We start from the raw sequence: 21,650 nt of genomic DNA on the forward strand, positions 1-21,650 counted from the left end.
TTTGAAAATAAACAGCATCTCCCATTGTGGTTGTGCACATAACATGAGAATATTAATTGAAGCACTTCGTAAATAAGAAAGCATTAAACATATGTAAGGCACTGTTATCATTAGCATTACTTTAAGCCAGCCATGTCATTAAGGAAAGAAATGGAAATTAATATTAAGCCCCTACTTATAGCAGAATGCCGAGAACTTTAATAGAAGTTTTACTTAGATTGTCTTATCGAATAGCAGTCATAGGGAATACTGCTGGCATTCTTAAAGGAGCCAAATAAAGAGTTTGTAGTGGTTACAAAATAGTTCCATAGAAAAGATGAGACAACATAAATTTTTATTTGAGAATGAATCATATTGCCAGTTTATAACATTTCCCTCTAAAAAATCACTGGCTTGGTGAGATAGTTCACTAGGCAATGAGTAGTTTATTATGGAGCTGTCAGAACTTGGCAAAGGCTATAGATTTTGTATTGCATTCAAAATCATAGTATTCTTGCTGTGATATGGAGTGTCATTGTTCTAAACATGAACTCTGCTTTCTTTATAACAATTGTCAGTTTATTACAATGTACTAGCTCTGCACACAGTTTTCAGTGTCCTTTATATCTTTTAATTTGTCCCTGAAGCCCACCTTTTAACTTGTCCCCGAAACATTCAGTAGTCCTTGGACTTGCAAGGATCTGAGTTGACGTTTTCTACACCCTATGATTGTGATCCTACCCCCAAATAAAATACAGAATTATATGTATAGATCTCAGTGAGCTGCACTGAAGGATCTCATACACACACACAGGGGGAGAATTACACAGGGGAGAATAAAAGAGAAGCGTCCACGAAAGTCTTCTCCAGGATTCGGAAGTTTGAGGACATGGACGGGGAATCCGAGAGCCTCAGGCCGTAGAGGCTGCCATCTGCTTCCATAGAGCTAACAGAGAATGTGGATTAAGAGGGGGCCAGGTAGGAAGGAGAGAGTTATTATGACTTCTATCCATTCACTCAATTACTAAGTGTTCAGCACCATGATGGATATTGTGGAGGACTCTCTCCTTGTCCTAATAGGAAAAAAATACAGAAAGAAATAACCATAATAGTATAATATTAGTATAAGGTATACAGTCTCATGATGCAGCAGGAGGTTCTGGGAGGAAAAAAATCAAATTTAGGTTTGGACAGTGGGCCAGCAGCATTTAAAAATCTGTAAAGGAGGGCGCCTGGGTGGCTCAGTCAGTTAAGCGTCTGCCTTCGGCTCAGGTCATGATCCCAGGGTCCTGGGATCGAGTCCCGCATCAGGCTCTCTGCTCACGGGGAGCCTGCTTCTCCCTCTGCCTGCTTCTCCCCCTGCTTGTGCTCTCTCTCGCTCTCTGACAAATAAATAAATAAAATCTTAAAAAAAAAAATCTGTAAAGGTAAAAAACACCAGCTTATCAAATCTATTGCCTGTCAGAGCTATTAAGAATGCCAGGACAAGTTATTCAGTCTTAATAAAAGATTCATTAAAGGTGGTCATGCCATTGATTTACTTTATGATAAGAAACTGTACAGAAGTTAGATACTGAGTTCTTTTATCTCACTCCATGAGAGACTTGTAGGGTCAACTTGGTAACATATTATGCAGAGCATGCTGGCACTGTTTCCCAAACGTTCAGTGAGCCAAGAGCAAGTCCACAGTCACGAGGCGGGCACAGTTTCCTGTGTGCGGAAACAGAAACTTCCGAATCTCTCACACTACCCTGAGGGGTCAGGCCCCAGGCGGGAGGAGAGAGCACTCTCCCAGAGGGGAAGTCTTGTATTACCCAGGGAAGTGCAAGAACACAGTCCCTGTCCTCTTTTGCTGAAAGCATATTGCTGGTGGAATAGGTCTGAAAGGAGGACCTCGGAAATGTTCTGCCCTCGCAAAGGTATGTGTAAGTGCTCTCTGCTTTAAACACGTCATTTTGGAAAGTCAGAGAAGGCTGACTTTATGTTGTATTTTTAAAGTCCACGTAAGCTATATGGATATGTTAGTACCTGCCTTTAGAAAGGGAGTGTTTGGTAGGGGAGGCCGGGAGGGAGTAAACTCTGTTGAAATACTAAATCTAAATATAGGATATGAACAAGACTTTCTGTGCATGTACATTTTTTGTCCCTGATTTGCTATAGGTGCTGCTGCTAAGTGTGATTCTATCAGGAGGTGCTCTCAGAAAGTGATTCAGACATAGTGATTTAGAGTTTTTCATGTCCAGTGGCCATTTATGACAAGTCGTTAGTGACTTCTTTTCATTCATTCACAGGAAATCATTTGTCAGTAAGGTTTCCATATGGTCTTACCTTGTCCCTAACTGAAAAATTGTACACGGGTAGGGAAATAATAGTGATCTAGTCACATGCTCAGATTTTATCACCAGTGCTCTGGGTTTCAAAGGCTGATAATTCATTTCATTAGTCTCTCCTAACCATCCTCTTAACAGTTTGCCTAAATGTATTTGTTTTCCTTTAGTATTTTATTCCTTTAAGTTCTCTGGGCTCCAGAGAAATGAGGAGAGAAATAGGAGGTTTTCGTCTTTTTTTTTTTTAAGTTTTGGTCAAACAAGTCAAAATAACATTATTATTGATGGATCGACCTGTACTTTTAAATAGAAGGAATAAAGATATAAAAAGATCTGAGGCATGTAAGTAACCTCTTTGATTTTTAATGGCATGCAGCAGATGGAATTCATTATTGACTTTTAAAAATGAAATTGCCCTGCATTATTATTTATTTATAATTTTGCCTTTCAAAAGAAGTAATTACCATTACTAGGTTAGTTTTTCCTCATCACAGCAACTATATGACAACATCAGAATGTATAATACAGTTTACCACTTAGTCATGAGGCTTAATGATGTTGAAGGTATTATCTCTTTCAAATTAGTAATAAATTTATGAGCATAATGCCCAGTTAAAAGGTTGAGTATATTTTTATTTGAGTAATTTCAAAAGCAGTTATTTCACATTATAGGGCAATTTATGTGTGAAACTCTCATTACAGAAACAGAAATATTTTTAATTAGGAACAATCTAATTTCATCTTTCCAGTTCAGCACACAGATTTTGTGATGATAATCATGATATATGTAAAATGCCCAAGTAAAATATTTAGATGATTAGTTTAAGCTCAAACAACTTTTTAATTTTAATCAGAAATTCTAAAGCTTTTCAGTCATCAAGGAAGTTAATAACCAGTCATTATAAAATTTAATTTCCAAGCATTGCCCAACATTTAATCATTACATTTAGTTCAAATTTGAGGAATATTAAAACTATCTGGTTTTCCTTCTTCATGATTTAAAAACTATACAAGAATGGAAAAATCTTCAGTATTACACATGAAGCTATAGATGTTATAAAAATGTATGCAACCTTTTTTCAAAGCTCCTGTTCACATACAGGACAGCAATTATTTATATAATCAGGAGATCTGGTGCAGACAGGTTTCAGACCAGGTTTCAGAATTTCAGTGAAGCTTCTGGTTAAATTAGACACCTCCTCCATTCTTCTGCCTGTTCTCCAAGCATCCTCCCTTCCCCCAGCTGCTTCCTCCTCTCCTCCCCTCCCCTCTTCCTCTTCCTCCCTCCTTTACCTTCTCTCCCAACACTTGCGCACTCAGACATCTTTTAGCATAAGTGGATCTGTTTTCTTCAACAGTGGTCAACACTGTGAAACTGAAGGATGTTAATTAATATTTCATATGTAGCACTTAAGCTTCTTCACCTAGATTATGTATTTTGCTTCGTCGTGCCCATCCATGGGCACTTAATAAATGCTTATTGATTGTCTAGTAAGGTGGTGTTGCGACTGATTTTGAGAACTTTAATACCCTGCAGTTACCACTTCTATATTTCTTTGATTCTAAGGTTGGCCTTTTTTTTTTCTTTCACATTTTAGTTTTTTAAAATCTGAAAGTATCTTATGATCAATGGTATATCATGGTTTAATTGGCAGGGTTTTGTTTTCCTTTTTTTACTTTTGGCGATGCACCTTATAAGACATTCTGTTTTAGATACGATGAACTATGGCAGTAAAAATATAGATTGATCTGTTAGTTGTATAATATACTAAAGGCTGTGTATTTCACATTCAAATATTTTAAGAGTATTCTTTTTCTGTTATGTGGCTTTTCCATAACCAATTTTGGTCTCTCCTCACTACCTTCCTTCACCCTGATTCCCTCACACTGATTCTACCTGTTCTTGAACCAACTGTCTTGACTGAACTCCTCTGGAAAATACTCGGAGAATTTTATTAGTAAATTAATTACCAAAATTTAACTGTAATGAAATGGAAAGAGTACACATTTTTAAAACTAAAGGCTTAGGTTCAAGTTATGGTTCTACTCCTTAAAACTATGAGTACTTAGGGATCCAGTAATTTTTCTCAGAGCTTCAAATTATACATCCAAAGAACAGAAATAATATGAATAATTTCTTCATCATAGGATTGTTAGGACAATTTGTAAAAAAAAAATTGAACCAGTAAAAATATTGAATATGAAATATATATGAGAGCACTTTATAAACAATGAAGTACTATTTGATTATACATTTTAAGCATCAATATTAAACAAAATAGTCTTAGATGAGATTATGTGTGAATGGAAAGTTAGAAGAAAGAAGGAGAAATTCAAGAATTTGCCCCCAACTAAAGAGAGTAAGTTCTGCATTTTAATTATCACTGGAAATAATGATCGGACCCCTTAACTCACTGAATCACAAAGAGCACTGTGAAATCTGTCTCCAGAGAACTTCCAGCAATTAGAGTCTTAGTTATTTTGAACCCCAGGGCTGAATGTGTGCCAGTCTCAGAGAGCTTGTATCCTTTATTGAATTAGCAGACCACAGCCCAAAGCACCTCCGTGGCATTAAAAATAAAAGAGGTCACTTAGATTCCCAAATTCCTTTCCTATCTTTGTTCCTTCCACTTAAGAGGCAAATCGATCTGTAAATTACTGTAAGGCTTTGGCTCTAGAAAAAAATAACATAACGTAAGTATGTTTAACAGTGGGTTTTGGAATCACTGTATGACAAAGAATTTTGTCTAGTGCCCCTGACTTTCAGAGGAAAACACAGTGGAGGTGGGTGCGGTGGTTGCCAGCAGTTAGTACTTTCTTTCTGCATTTGTTTGTTTTAGTTTCTTGGTCTAGTCAAAGCAACCAAACCTTAATTTGTTGTCTCTTTGTTGGTCCCCAAGGTTATTTATTTACCAGGCCCTATTACACGTGAAGACTTAAACTAAAATGGAATTTGCACATCAACATACATTTTAATAGAGCTTTACCTTCCACAGAAAGAGAATTATAGGTATAAGCAAATGCCCACTGGGACAAACACTACAAATCATAATAGTAATTGTGGAAAGGGTCCCACTCTCTGGTTCCAGATATTCATTAAGGGGAAATGATACAAAATCAATGAACCAAATAGGATTAGTCACATACTTATTTCCATAGCCAGGACCCTTTTACTGCTATAAAAAGATTTTAAATATTTTCAGCTTGAAATTTCATCTACAATTCACCAATGAGAAATGAACTCCATGGACATAGGTACCGTTACATAAAAACCAAAAGCGCTTTAGGTTTACACTAGTTAAGATACTTGTGTGCATTTCAGCATTCTCTAATACTTTCATTGTATTGGCTTTCACAGGTTCAAGAACATAATAGTAAAAAATAAATGTCATTGCTGTTTTTTCAAAACACATGGTACTTCAATGGTACTTACAATAGTACCACTTAAGGTAAATTCCATTGCAATAGTGAGTGGAAAACACAGACTGTTTTTAAAAGGTAATGTGTGTGAGTGTATGTGTGTGCTGTTGTTTTGGAGGATAGAGATGCTTTCAAGAGGCAAGAGTAAAGAACAGAAAGAGTTGCAGTATCAAAGGCACTTGCAAGTGAAAAGGGGAATTGAAGAAGACGGAATTTGGTCATTACTTGACAATCATATTTCCTATACAGTCTCTGCCAATGGAGAGTCTTCCAATTTCTCATTTCATTCACTTTTTTAAAAAGATTTTCTTTATTTGTCAGAGAGAGAGAGAGGACAAGCAGGGGGAGCAGCAGGGAGAGGGAGAAGCAGGCTCCTCACTGAGCAGGGAGCCTGATGTGGGACTTGATCCCAGGACCCTGGGATTCTGACCTGAGCCGAACGCAGACACTTAAGCGACTGAGCCACCCAGGTGCCCCTCAATCACTTGATTTCCAAAGACCAAAAGTTCTAACTCTAACATGAAATGGGATATATACTGGGATTTAAAATTTTTATATACTGAGATTTAAAATTTTTCCCATCTCAATTTATTCACAATAACAGCAAACATTGACATAGGAGTGACTTGGTATTAAGTACTATACTAAGTGCTTGGGCGCCTGGGTGGCTCAGTTGGTTAAGCGACTGCCTTCGGCTCAGGTCATGATCCTGGAGTCCCGGGATCGAGTCCCGCATCGGGCTCCCCGCTCAGTGGGGAGTCTGCTTCTCCCTCTGACCCTCTTCCCTCTCGTGCTCTCTATCTCTCATTCTCTCTCTCTCAAATAAATAAATAAAATTAAAAAAAAAAGTACTATACTAAGTGCTTTACATATATTAACTAATTAACATGTTAATACATTTTAGCATAATGGTAAAAATCATATATTAAGCTATATTAGCTTATTTCAGTTCATGGAAGCACCATTTTTCTAGATGTTTAGGCCAAGAAATATTGATGTAATTCTAGACTCTTCTTTTTCCTCTCCCACTTTGTCTCTTATCAGCCCAGAGATCCTATTGGCTGTATTCTCAATGAAGATCCTGAATCCGCCCAGTTCTTAGCACCTGCACCGCTCCCTCCTGGGTCCAAACTCCATGGTCTTTTGACTACCATTGCAGTCTAACTAGGACCTTCTCCTGACTGGTCTCTGTCCCTCTGCTTTTGCTCTCTCCTGCAAAACCTCCCAACTCCCTCGTGCCCCCTCTTCCTACCCCACTCCCAGCCAGTCAGCTTTCGGTAAGACAGCTGAGCTGGAGGAATATGCCAAGACAGGCGTCTGATTCTTCCACTCCTGTGCCTATCCCCGTCAGGGGCTCCTGTTTCTCCTCAGAAGCTGAAGTTGCCATCACAGCACCCAGGGCATCATCTGATCACTGATCACCCCCCTGCATGGGGGCAAGTGCACACCACACACATACACACCTATCGCTGATAATCTCCTTGTTCACTCCACTTCAGCTACACTGGTCCCTTGAACCTACCAGACGTGCTTCTTTCTCAAGGTTTTTGCAATCACTGTTCCCTCTGCCTTCCAGGCTCTTCCCCACCCCCACCCCTGTCATAGAGACTGATGCTGCCAGTACCCTCACTTTCTTTAGTCTGTATGCACAGGTTGACTTTGCAAATGTGACCTTCCCTGGCCATCCTACCTACAATTTCAAATCCCGCCTGTTCCTCAACAGCTCATATCCCCCTATTTCTCTTCCCTCTTGTTTTGTTTCTCCTTAGCTCTTATCACTAACACATATATGTGTATTATGTTTATTATGCTAACTGGAATGCAAACTCTATGAAGAAGGAACTTTTGTCTTTTTTTGATAGCTTGTTTGATAGCTCATATCAAGAGTAGAGCCTGGTATGTAATACATCCTAAATAAATATTTGTTGAATATATCTTCAGATCAACCCTGTGCATTAGGTACAATTATTACCCCCATTTTACAAATGAGAAAGTTAAGGCACAGAAAGATTAAGAAATTTGCCTAAGGTCAAATCAGCTTAGCAAATGTCAGAGCCACAATTCAAACCTAAGGCCCTGGCTCTGGGGTCTGGGTTCAAACCACTCTACAGTTCTTATTTACATGACTGAGTAAATTAATTGGAAAAGTAGAACTATATATAGATTCATCTATTTGATGGGATTTTCCTCCATATGCTTTCCTTCCAGTTAAATGGAAAATTGACACAGCAAAACCTCTTTACTCCATCACTTGTGGATTTTTTTTTTCTTAAAAGAAGGTATGAGTTTTTACCGTGGAAAAATACAGCAACAAATGCCCCCAATCCCACCTGTGTTGACATTCAAACAGTAGTAATAAAGTAACATATGGGCAATGGTTAAAAAAATGTTAGCACTATGGAAAAGTAGAAAATGAAAACATGTATTGAATGCCTGCTGTGCTTTGTAAAACCTAAGCCCTGGGACTACATATTTGGTAATACAAGTAGAATGTAACGAGAGAGAGAGACATACACAGTTATAATCATACACTTCTCTAAGTGTCACAGTAGGGTTGTATATAATTCTGAATTGGAATTTAGACGAGGAAACACCAAATAGAGATCTACGGGAAGCTGAAAGCAGGGCCTTGGAGAGTGAGTTGTGGGGAAGGTGTGTAAATAGTGAGTGGAAGGGAATTAAGTGTCTCAAAAGTGAAGACAGGGATGCATGGCTGGCTCAGTCAGTAGAACATGTGACTCTTGATCTTGGGGTCATGAGTTTGAGCCCCACATTGGGCACAGCGCTTACTTTAAGAAAAGACACTTTTTTTGAAAGAGGATGTTAAGGAATACCAGCAAATAAATGTGCCTTAGAGGATGAGACTAAGAGAGAATATTTTAAAATAACATTCCATATGCTACAGAATGGAAATTATAGGCAAATGAGTTATCTGAACACTAAGTACACACATTTTGAATTTAATTTCTAAGAGAATGTCTTTACTTATCCAAATTCATCATATGGAAAATTGTCAACTTCATCTATTCAGGCTCCTTTAATCTGTTTTTTCATAGGATTCAGGTTGCAGGGTACTGACAAACAAGAACAAGGAATTTTATTCTCTAAACGGTTATTTTTGCTTAATATGTTAGGCCAATTCCAACATCTTATATATAAAAGGGCAAAGAAAAAAAAAAGGCAATTTATCCCAAGTCTGCTCAGTGTTTTTTGTCCTTGTGTGTTTTCTTTCCCCACCTCGTTCCTCTGGGAAAGTCAGGTTTCCAGCTGATCATTTCTCTGATTTGACAAGGTCACTATGAACTTCCTGTCATCCAGAATGTTGGCAGTTTGATCTTCCTTAGTGACAGACTGCTTGGTCACTCAGGTCCTCCTTCCAAAAAAGGGCACAGTGCTCTTACAGAGTGGTGACTTTATCCATGAACAGCTAAAAGAAGAAATAAGATAATTTGATAATAAATGTTAAGAAATAATGATCACATGAGATTGAGGTGGGGTAGGGCAGTGGATATTGATGGGGGCATTTATGAGAATGTATTATTAAAGTTGAAACCCAAGTGATGAGAAGCCGTACACAGACCCAGGAGAGTAGCGAACCATGTAGAGAGATGACAGTAAGTGCAAAAGTTGGGGGGTGAAAAGTTTGGTTCACGGAACACAAAGAATACCAGTATAATGGAGGAGAGTAGTAACAGTGACAAAATGTAGTCTCAGAGCTAGCCAGTGACTTGATGTACACTCATAATTAGCCTTCATTTCTGCCTGTGAGCACTGGAATTGTTATTCCTCTTTACTTGTGTCGCAATTATAAATCAACTATTTCTGAGAGAGAATTACTTGAATTTGCTCTGCACTGCAGGATTTATAAGGACCTTTAACAGGGACGCCTGAGTGGCTCAGTTGGTTGGGTGTCTGCCTTCGGCTCAGGTCATGATCTCAGGGTCCTGGGATCGAGTCCCGCGTTGGCCTCCCTGCTCAGCTGGGAACCTGCTTCTCCCTCTGCATGCAGCTCCCCCTGCATGTGCACTCTCTCTCTCTGTCAAATAAATAAATAAAATCTTAAAAAAAACAAGACCTTTAACATACATCCTAATTGCACATAAAGTTCCCTAACACCCTCATGAAGTAGGCAGGACTAATGTTACTTCCATTTTACAGGTGAGGAAAAGATAGTATGTAAATGTTACATGACTTGCTACAGAGGCCTACAATGCTCCATCCCCACCACACACACCCTCATCCTGATTCCCCATGCTTCATCAAAATTGCCAAAATTCAAAACGTCTTTTAGCCAGATTTGAAATGAGCTTAGGGCTTCAGTATAACTAAGGGCTCATCAATGCCGAAGAAAGAAAAACAAAAAGAGCTGGTATGATGAATAAATTCACTCTAATAGCACATGAGTGTAGAGCAAGGATCTACACACTCTCTGTTTAGCCACATCACTGATTCTACTAGATGGCTAGTTGATGCATCATATTATGTTCCCTGTCAGATATGAGTTTTAAATAGTTCATTCTGGAACAGGAATTTGAAGAAAATAGGACAATTAGTCCAGTGAGAGATGCTGACAACCTGAACTGGAGTTAATCACAGGTGAGTTGTCCTAGCCTCCCCCACACTGGTCACCAAGGTAATTCTGCACTGTTTCATCAATAATGTTTCCCTAGCTTGCTGAAATGATGTCACATGTGACACTTAAAATTTTTTTGAGATTGAACTATATTCTTCTATTTTTCATATGCTTACTTTATGATGAAAGGATTTAGATTATTTGTAAGTTTATTATAGGAATTAGTTATATTTAATGCATACATATCTTTTTCTTTTCCATATGCTTGAAATTTACTCTTTTAAGTTCATATCTTTTCAAATGTAATCTATAATTTTCAGGATTAAAAAATTCTTTTCTATCATGAAGTCTATCTTGCTCTGTTCAAGGTTTTATTTGGGGTGTGTGTGTATATGTGTGTTACCACATAACTTCTTACAAGAAAAAAAATTTTAATTGAAAAATCAATTTAGACATATGAGAAGCATCTCAGGGTTGAAGCTATTAAGCTTATTTTTAAAGGCAATCAGGGTTATGGAGTTAACCATGTTTCTGTTATTTAGTTTTCAAAATTAAATTATTAAGTAGAGGTATGACATTTACTGTCTCATACTATTAAGTAAAAAGACCTTTCTAATTTTTTTAAGATTTTATTTATTTATTTATTTATTTATTTATTTATTTATTTATTTATTTATTTACTTGGGGGAGAGAGAGTGTGTGCAGGGGGAGGGGCAGAGGGAAAGGGAGAGAGAGAGAGAATCCCAAGCAGACTCTGCTCTAAGCGCAGAGCCAGACATGGGGCTCAAGATCTCATGACCCGAGCCAAAATAAAGAGGCTAGACACTTAACTACTTTAAAAGTATCGAATTTGGGGGCACCTGGGTGGCTTAGTCGGTTAAGTGTGGACTCTTGATTTCAGCTCAGGTCACAATGTCAGGGTGCTGAGATCAAGATCTGCATAGGGCTCCGTGCTCAGCGCGGAGTCCGCTTGTCCCTCTCCCTGCTCTCTCTCTCTCAAATAAAAATAATAGATAAATAAAGCATCTAATTTTCTTCCTTTTTAAAAAACTCTTACACATTTATTAAACTTGCAGTAGTATTTAAGAATGGTTTTTCCCTCCACTTTGTCTTCCCGGTCTCAAAGCTGATCTCCTGATTAGAACATTGTAGATTCTTGCAATCAAAAAACAACCACCACCACCAAGTCCTAACCTTCACAAAAAGATCTCATAGTTATTATTCACTAGTGTTATGATACTTTTCTCAAACACACTAAATAAATACTGTATAATTTTTAAAATTCTTTAGAACACTTCCAGTTTCTAATTTTCCTCATATAAATATTTCAAACCAATTTTTTTTTTTTACTAGGGGAATACAGCACATAGAATTCAAGCCAATTTTTAAGTTCATATGATTAACATTTTAAATGCAACATGATGTTAATGTGTTCAATAACTTTTTTAAAGGGCTAGCACACATTTGCTTTTATCATTTTAAAATTGCAAATCCTGAAAAACGTAAAATGCTGAAACTCTTTGTCTTTTTTATGTCTTGACTCTTTTCTCCAGATAGTTCTCTGTCATGTTATCAACAACATGTATCTCAAAGTGCAAGTACAAACAACTGAAATCAAGGCATCTCTGATAAAGCATGTCTTGTTAAGCAAAATTGGATCAGAGCACATGTAGAAAGGGAAAAAAATCAGGATAAAAAAGATGGTATTTCAAAAGAAAACTTGGTTTCTCATACATTTCTTAAGGTTTATATTCCAATGCTGGTAGATAAGCAAGAGAACGGTCCTGAATTACCTGGCTTCGGGCATTTTGGAAGAAGAGTAGCCTTCAGCATGTTTTAAACTTCCATTGCATTCCTTGCTCTTCTGAAGTGTACTTTTTACTATTGAGAATCTGCAGCAAAAATAGTGAATCGAGATTACTGTTTTATAGTGGAAACATTAAATGCTACGGTAAGGAAAACTGGCTTTTTGAAACAGAAAAAGATAGAACAGTAGGAATATGGTGGTAAATCCATGGTACAATGAGATATTCATTGTATCTCATACAATGAGATATTTGTGTTTTGCATCAACTCTACTATTGTGTGATTTACTCTTGAATTAATGTACAGATGAATGATGATGACATCATTTACGTATAAAGATGACAAAAATGATAAAGGTATCAAACCCCAATGCTTTTAGAACGTCTGCTTTCAACTTCTCCCCTGCAGCCAAGAAACAATCACACTGATACTTAGTTCCTCCAGTTCTAGCAGGGAGCTTATTTGCTGCCTTTCAGAGATGCCAACCTCATGCCACTTAGTAACAAAGAAAATGAATCTAAAAAGACCACCAGTGCTAGGACAGTCCATATCTTGAAGGAATCAGCATTTAGGCAAGCCCTAATGCTTTTGCCATCACAGGATATAGGAGGTTGGAGTCACAGGGGATATGAATCACATTTAGGATTTCCCATACTACTATTACTCAGAGTAACTTATAAGGAATTCCTAACTGGACTCCTAACCTTTCTTCCTTCTCCTTGCCCTTCCAACCTGTTATCCACACTGTCATCTTACGGATCTTTCTGAAACATAGAACTCATTGGTTCTCTCTTAAAAACCCTCAAAAGATTTACCATTGCTTGCTACATATATTCCAGCCTCCTTATCATGGCACACATAGTCTTCCGTGGTTTGGAACCTGTCTTCCTAGCATCTTTTGTGTTCTATATCCTATTTTAGGAATGCTTATCCATTGGATTGTTGCAAGAGTTCAATGAGAAAATGTATATAGAGTACTTACTAGTAACTAGTATTTATTGAACACTTACCATCTTGGCAGATTTCAAGGACTGGGCTGGGTGCTTATGTGTATTCTCCCACATAATCTTCATATAACCCCATGAGGCATAGATATTTTTATAATCTCCATTCTCTAAACAAAGAAACAGATTTTGAGAGGTCAGGCAACTTGCCCAAGGTCACACCTATAGACAGAAATGGAGTTGTAATTTTATCTGTACAACTCCAAAACCGGTGCTTTTCTAGGCTTGACTGCTGTCTGACACATTGCCAGGTACACAATTCAGTTTGATTAAATATTCATTTTTTAAAACCCATTACAATAAATCTTACAGTATCTGAAAAATTATGTTCTTTTTCTTGCTTCCATTGCCCACAAGGTTAACTGATAAACTACATCTTTGACTTTTTCTAGATGCCCCTAGCACCTCTTTTCTGTCCTCTTTCATCTTCACACTCCCCATACTGTAGTGTAATAATTTCTTTAAATATCTATTTTCTCTGATCTGTTGGCAGTTCCTTAGGTGTAGACACCATATCTTCATTGTCCTTGTATTCTCAGAGCTGAGCATAATGTGCAGCACCCAACAAATGCTGAACAGATAAAGAAGTGACGCAAACTCTGAACAGAATTTCAAAATATGTGGGGCTTTGCTTTTTCTCAAATATGAAGAATTCCTCTTTCCATTCACTGTGTAACTGCCCTGACCCTTCAAATAACACTCAATCAGATTTTATGAAGGAGCACAATCAGACTTATAGAGGTTAGAGGGGGTGCAGAGGAGACAAAATTGCACCCTTTTTCTACTCATTTCCCTCCATAAAATTGAGGGATTTTGTTGCCAAAGGAGAGGAGATCAATATTTAGAAATAATTCTTTTAAAATTTAGGATTTAAATTATCTTAAAAGTTTAAATTCTCTTTTAAAAAAAGGAATAGTTATGCTTCATGCTAAGTTGGGTAAGACTCATCTTATGCTTTTCCCCTTCTGATCCTTCTTACTTTTTCCAGAGTTATACCTACATTCATAGCATTTCCCAGAGGTTAGTGAAGTTAGGCAACACTCCTAAATTCTCACATCTGAGAGCATAAGGTAGATCAACTGATGACATGGTCATTGAGTGAGTCAGCGCAAGTCCCTGGAACAGCGCTTGAAGCTTCTGACTACCAGTCCCGGGTTCTGTTTAGCCAACTACTACCGTGCCCCCTGAGGAACTGGGTAAAAATAGAGGATGGAGCAGTTAGCAAAGTAAATCATTGTCATTGCTAGTGTTCATATTCCATTTGTCCATGTTTAATAGACTAATAGTTTAAACTCATGAATGTTTATGTTCTGTTGGTTAGTATGTAATTGTATGTCAAGAATACCAACACAGAAATAATTCTAGAATTTATATTCTCCCCCAAAATATAGAGTGCACATATATCAGCATAAACACGTGTTAAATTATAAAATAAATAATTTTCATTGAGTATCATTATTCTTTATGAAGAGGAGGGCAAACATTATTTTTTTTTGGAGATTTTTTTAAATTTTTTATTGTTATGTTAATCACCATATATTACATCATTTGTTTTGGTGTAGTGTTCCATGATTCATTGTTTGTTCACAACACCCTGTGCTCCATGCAGAATGTGCCCTCTTTAATACCCATCACCAGGCTAACCCATCCCCCTACCTCCTCCCCTCTAGAAACCTCAGTTTATTTTTCAGAGTCCATCATCTCTCCTGGTTCGTCTCCCCCTCTGACTTACTCCCCTTCATTCTTCCTCTCCTGCTATCTTCTTCTTTTTCTTTTTTCTTAAAATATGTTGCATTATTTGTTTCAGAAGTACAGATCTGTGATTCAACAGTCTTACACAATTCACAGCGCTCACCGTAGCACATACCCTCCCCAATGTCTATCACCCAGCCACCCCATCCCTCCCACCCCCGACCACTCCAGCAACCTTCAGTTTGTTCCTGAGATTAAGAATTCCTCATATCAGTGAGGTCATATGATACATGTCTTTCTCTGATTGACTTATTTCACTCAGCATAACACCCTCCAGTACCATCCACGTCGTTGCAAATGGCAAGATCTCATTCCTTTTGATGGCTGCATAATATTCCATTGTGTATATATACCACATCTTCTTTATCCATTCATCTGTCGATGGACATCTTGGCTCTTTCCACAGTTTGGCTATTGTGGACATTGCTGCCATAAACATTGGGGTGCACGTACCCCTTCGGGTCCCTACATTTGTATCTTTGGGGTAAATACCCAGTAGTGCAATTGCTGGATCGAATGGTAGCTCTAATTTCAACTGTTTGAGGAACCTCCATACTGTTTTCCAGAGGGGTTGCACCAGCTTGCATTCCCACCAACAGTGTAGGAGGGTTCCCCTTTCTCCACATCCCCGCCAACATCTGTCGTTCCCTGACTTGTTAATTTTAGCCATTCTGACGGGTGTGAGGTGGTATCTCATTGAGGTTTTGATTTGGATTTCCCTGATGCCGAGCGATGTTGAGCACTTTTTCATGTGCCTGTTGGCCATTTGGATGTCTTCTTTGGAGAAATGTCTGTTCATGTCTTCTGCCCATTTCTTGATTGGATTATTTGTTCTTTGGGTGTTGAGTTTGATAAGTTCTTTATAGATTTTGGATACTAGCCCTTTATCTGATATGTCATTTGCAAATATTTTCCCCCATTCTGTCGGTTGTCTTTTGGTTTTGTGAACTGTTTCTTTTGCTGTGCAAAAGCTTTTTATCTTGATGAAATCCCAATAGTTCATTTTTGCCCTGGCTTCCCGTGCCTTTGGTGATGTTTCTAGGAATAAGTTGCTGCAGTTGAGGTCGAAGAGGTTGCTACCTGTGTTCTCCTTTAGGATTTTGATGGACTCCTGTCTCACGTTTAGGTCTTTCAACCATTTGGAATCTATTTTTGTGTGTGGTGTAAGGAAATGGTCCAGTTTCATTCTTCTGCATGTGGCTGTCCAGTTTTCCCAACACCATTTGTTGAAGAGACTGTCTTTTTTCCATTGGACATTCTTTCCTGCTTTGTCAAAGATAAGTTGACCATAGAGTTGAGGGTCCATTTCTGGGCTCTCTATTCTGTTCCATTGATCTATGTTTCTTTTTTTGTGCCAGTACCATACTGTCTTGATGATGACAGCTTTGTAATAGAGCTGGAAGTCCGGAATTGTGATGCTGCCCACTTTGCTTTTCTTTTTCAGTATTCCTCTGGCTATTCGGGGTCTCTTCTGGTTCCATACAAATTTTAGGATTATTTGCAAACATTATTTTTAATAAACTTTTGTTTAAACTTGTGTGGCAGGATCCTCCATCCCTTGGAGATTCACTAAAGCATATGTGATCTGAATACAGTAGGATATATTTACAAATTATAATCCCATGTCTTAAGGGAGTGAAACTCCCTGCCTCTATCTCTGAATTTGAGGGAGAGCCTTAAAATCTCACCTAGTTGACCTCCTTTGTCTCCTTTTTGTATTGGGAAGTGGTGGCTTATCTTTCTCTGCAGAGAAAGAAGTCAGCTACTATCTGGGTTTAGTTCCTTGCTTGGCTACCTGCCAGCTTTGCATCAGTGGACAAGTCATGGAGCCTCCTTTCCCTCTTCTGTCTACATCTACACCGTGGGGATAATGTTACTCTCCTTCCCCACAAGACTGTTGCAAAGATTAATGACATGTGTATAAACATGGGCTTAAATTAGAGAATCTTGGAACTGAAACGTTCCTTTCCAAGGTGAATCTACCTCACCGTTTCAGCTAAGAAAACTGAGATGCAGGAATGGTAAATGCTCTGCCCAAGATCATTTAGCCAGAGTCATAAATGTGAGGCTAGAAACCAAATCTTTTGCTTGAGTGTACCTTGTTTTTGTTTTTGTTTTTTTCTTCTCTTGATAGGCACAGCAGAACTGATATTCTCATGGGAGGAACATAAAGACTATGATAGAATGATCTGAAAGAGGAAGTAGGCTTTTTACACCAAGTAACATGACAGCAGATGAGAAAAGAAAAGAGGAAGGTACAAGGAAGAATGTTTACTGGAGGGTTCATAGCATGCCAGACATACATTAAAAAGCAGAAACTTTTAATTACCCGATTTGTATTACACGGTTAAAATATCTACTAACGATGCTTTTAAATGTACAGAATTAGCAGAAGCACATTCCTTCCTTTCCCTGTTTCTAGTACTTTTCTAATTCTAGGACTTGGCAGGTCTAAACAGTAAGCAGCAAATCCCTGCGTTAGGCTGTGTGGCCACCTGTGCTGCCTGGGGGTGGAGGGGGCAGTGAGGACATTCAGGGGGGCTAAACTGAGGAGAAGAGTAGCCGCTTAGATTAGAGTACTGGTGAAGCCCCTCACTCACAAATGACTCTTCAGTGCTTTCCAATCTTAGAGGTTGGACTGGATTTACAAGTCATCTTGCAAATACCCTCCAATAGTGATATTTACATCCCCATAAATTACTTCAGTGACAATAATTCTACATTCTCCTCTTATCCTATCAGCTTTGATTGGTGGTAGAGAGGCAGAAGAGAGTGTCACTGAAAGCTTAAAGCCCTTAGGAAAGGGTAGGCCTTGATAGGATTTGAGTAGTAGATTCCAAAAGACATTAAGTGCCAGGGGTCCAGAAAAGCTCTTTAAAAAATGTGTGTATGTGTGTATGAGAGAGAGAGGGAAGAGAGTGAGAGAAGGAGGTAGGGAGGGAAATGTCAAAAACAGCCTTTGGTTGCTTTGCTTTTTTGCTTAGAGCTATAGAGGTAACCAGTTAAAATACAAGATGCGATACTACCTTGTTTCCATGCTGTAGGACTTGATGTTGAATGCTATATTTCATGGGTGCTAGGAAGAACAAGTCCAGTTATAGCCTAGGATTAGCAGGCACCGTAATCTACAACAATGGAAAGATGACAGAGCTGGAAACCGGGAACCTAAATTCAAGCTCCTACTCTAAAGCTGAGCAATTGCATTTGTCTGTCGAGTGAAGACCCCCTGGTTACAGTCACATAGAGCTCTATTTTTCTCTTGTGGAAGAAATCTAGAAGTTGGCGATAACTGGTATAAATTCAGGATGTCAAGTCTCTTTAAAATTTTCTTCACCCTTTCCTCTTGGTTCGAAGAAGCTATAGCTCTGGCCATCACATCCGTCTTCTGACAGGAGAAAGGTAGGAAGGAGTGGTACCTTGTATCAGTGAAGCAAAAACTTTCCCAGAAGCCTCTAGGAGACTTCAGCTCATGTCTCTGTGTCTAGAACTGTGTCACAGGGATATCTGGAAAAAGAAAGTGAAAAAAGAGCTTTTTTTTTTTTTCCTAAATATATTGTTATTTCAAATAGAATCAGGAAGGAAGAAGGGAAGAATGGATATTAGATAGTTAGCAGCTCTTCCTATAATCACTAAGTAACTATATAACTTCAGAAAAGTTATTTATTTGCTCTGCCTATATCATTTTCTAGTGTATAAGATGGATATCATGAATATGAGCTCTATCTTAGCTGCCTGTCCCCGACTTCCCAGCATTGATGAAGGGAAAATAAATGAGGGTTTTAGCAAACTGAAAATCTGAAAGTTAGATAAATAAAAGGTAGCTTTATTAAGAAGGTAATAGAAAGGAAGGGGTTGTTTGTATTAGAAGAAGAAGAAAGATAATACATACTTTCTGTTTCTCTAGTCATTAGTGAGAGTAAAATAAGCACAAATTAACTAAAAGTCCCTCTTTGTAAAGATATACAAATAGATAATAAGAACTTAACTTTAAAATATACCAACTGCAAATTATTCTCGTGGTTCATGAGCTGTACGAACTCTTGCCATTTGACCATAGTGCAACCCAAGTGTGGTGTCAGAGGATCTTGAAAGTAAACCAAATGATGTAACTCTCATCATTTTTTTAATTTTTAAACACAGCCAGGCTGTGTTCTATGTTGAAAAGTATTTTCCAGTAGATTAATGTGTTAAAATTTTTGTTTCAAGAGTATTACTATATAACCAAAATTAGAATTTAAGTTAAAAGTCAGAGATCAGCTATCTAGTATCCTGGAGCCATCCATATAATAACTTTCTCATAAATCCAGATCCAGAAACAGCCAAATAGTTTATCAATTAAACACATCAGGAGCAACAGAACTCCAAAGTAACTCTACTAAACAATCTGTCTCTTAAGAGTGAAGGTAAACATAAATGAGTAAGGCATTTAATTCGTTTAATGATTTGAGACCACTACGTAGAGGTATTCTTTTGTTTTTAAACTACTGAGCCATTTTCTTTATCTCAGTAGCTACCATATGACTGTGAAGCACAGTGAATAGGGGTAGAGACTGATAGGCGTCTTGCTTCTGTATGGATCATGGCTGCACCAATATTCAGTAAATGCTTAGGACAGTTAAATGGGAATTGCTGAAAATAACCTGTAGCATTCTCTTCAAAATAACATTATTTGGAGAATTTTCTTCTGGCCTTTTGCTGTATGAAGTGGGACCTGACCTCATTTGTGAAGCCTAGAAAAATACACCATAGAGTCAGCGGAGCACAGAAGTTGCTTCTGGATCAAGGGAAGTGGTTATCAGGCGTGGAGATCACTGGAAAAGGAGAAAATACTGACTAAATATTTCAAATACTGGTTCAATAGTGAAAGATAGGCAAGATCAGTGTGCAAGCGGGAAGAGATGAGGGGCAGAAAGGAGAACTGGAAGACTGGAATTGTTTGAAATTCGTGAGACTAGAGTCTGCACGCACACAATTACAGCCTGTAGTTTTATGCAGTGATACTTGCTGGCATTTTGTAAGGATGGTAAACAACCGTTGCTTTTCTGTGTATGGGTGGAACACGAAATGAAGAAGGCAAATTGAATGTCTTCAGAAATATTCAACCTTGGACTGTTTATGCACCTCATTTTGTATTTACCTATTAGTCTTTTTTTTTGGCACACACACAAAAATCTATCAAAATGTATTTGTGGCTTTAATTTTTAAGTAGCTATAAAATGAATTATAAAAGGTAGAATATTTTATGGATGTGAGTTTAGATTGGGAGCATTTAGTGAACATATAATATGCTTTCCTTGCATCATGTTAGTGTTTATTCATTTAATTCACTCAACAAATATTTATTGAATGACTACTGTGTGTCACTAGTGACCTAGGTTGTGCCATAGGAGATCATAATCAGTCTACTAATAACAATTTGATCCTAATAAGAATATATAAATTTTCAGTGATTTTCAACATAAATTTTCTTGGGAACATATTACTGATACAGTGATTTAATAGCCAACTGAAAAAAAAAAATCCCTTCAGTACAGCTTTCATCCTCTGTTCTGGGGAAATTGCTACGTCTGCTATGTATTATGTATAGTACCGTATGTACTTCAATACCCCTCATCAAGATACAGTGCAAAAAATATTTTAAGTACTTGCCGTTTGGAAAACTGAAATAAAATGAGAGAGACTGGGAATATTCAGTTCATAGCCTAGACAAGAAGAAAGAAAATATCTATATTCATGGAAAAGATGTTATTGATATGTTCCCTAAAGCTAAATACATTTTAGGAAGACAGAAAATTTCTTAGGAGATTTAGATCTTGCAAATGCTAAGAATGAAGAAAGATAGGACATGATCCATTTAGACCTACCCTTCAGATTTTAATAAAAGGTTTGGGGAGAAAAAGTAGTGTTCTTTATGTTTAATGTGGAAACAGATATTACCTTCAGGTGGTATCACATCAGGACATAGCTAGCTTTGCAATGCCATCCATTATTACAGTGATTGATTACATAACACATTTTCTGTGTCTTTTACCTTTTTCTGGGTGAATGGGGGAAAACAGATATGGCCTAAAATCTGAATATGGTTATAAAATGCTATTTCATTTCTGGGTAGTCTTATCCCACTAAATTCCTTTTTATGTTTGCCTTTTAAGCGATATTTCAGGTAAAATGCATTTAAATATCTGGAAATAAAACAACTTGTCAAGTGAAATGCTCTATTATCCAGTAACAGATGGATTGTCCTTGTTGGGTAAAGCTTATTCTGTATCGATCTTGATTTTGTTTTAGGTTGTATATATAATAGCTACAGAAAAAAAAACCATGTATAATAGCTACAGAAAAAAAAGGGCACTTTGTTTTTTAGAGGGAGAGAGTGTGCTTGTATGCACGTCTGAGCAGGAGGAGGGGGGAAGGGGCAGAGCAAAAGGGAGAAAATCGGAAGCAGGCTCCATGCCCAGCGCAGGGCCTAACATGGGGCTCAGTCTCACAACCCTGAGATCACCACCTGAACTGAAATCAAGAGTCACTCACTTAATTGACTGAGCCACCCAGGCACCCCAAAAGGGCCTTTTTAGACAGCACTCTTTTTGGTGTATATAATTTAAATTTTTGCTGCCTTTTGTTAAGTTAGACATAATTATATAGCCTCCCATCTGATTTCTAGTTAAATCACTAGGTTTCTTGCATCACAGGTAAATACTATTACTCCAAAACAACTGCATACTAGTAAAATTATGGTAATACCACTACTCTTCTCTTACCATGTGGCTGCCTTCGCATATGACTCTT

At 37.8% G+C, this 21,650-nt stretch overlaps 1 protein-coding gene and 1 long non-coding RNA gene across 3 annotated transcripts in view; one reads left to right on the top strand and one right to left on the bottom strand.

Moving 5' to 3' along the window:
• The window catches only part of OXR1 (oxidation resistance 1), a 460,340-nt gene that overhangs the window by 326,791 nt on the left and 111,899 nt on the right, over positions 1-21,650 (top strand). The window lies entirely within an intron of this gene.
• Positions 8,712-13,214, bottom strand: LOC141372832 (uncharacterized). Its single transcript, XR_012378294.1, has 3 exons — positions 13,116-13,214; positions 12,093-12,191; positions 8,712-9,153 (listed from the first exon to the last, which is right to left on the bottom strand). It is a non-coding gene; the product is annotated as an uncharacterized lncRNA (long non-coding RNA).

Source organism: Callorhinus ursinus, unplaced genomic scaffold (genome assembly GCF_003265705.2).
Source record: "Callorhinus ursinus isolate GAN/ISIS: 27379988/994484 unplaced genomic scaffold, GSC_fseal_2.0 scaffold5, whole genome shotgun sequence".
Lineage (NCBI taxonomy): Eukaryota > Metazoa > Chordata > Mammalia > Carnivora > Otariidae > Callorhinus > Callorhinus ursinus.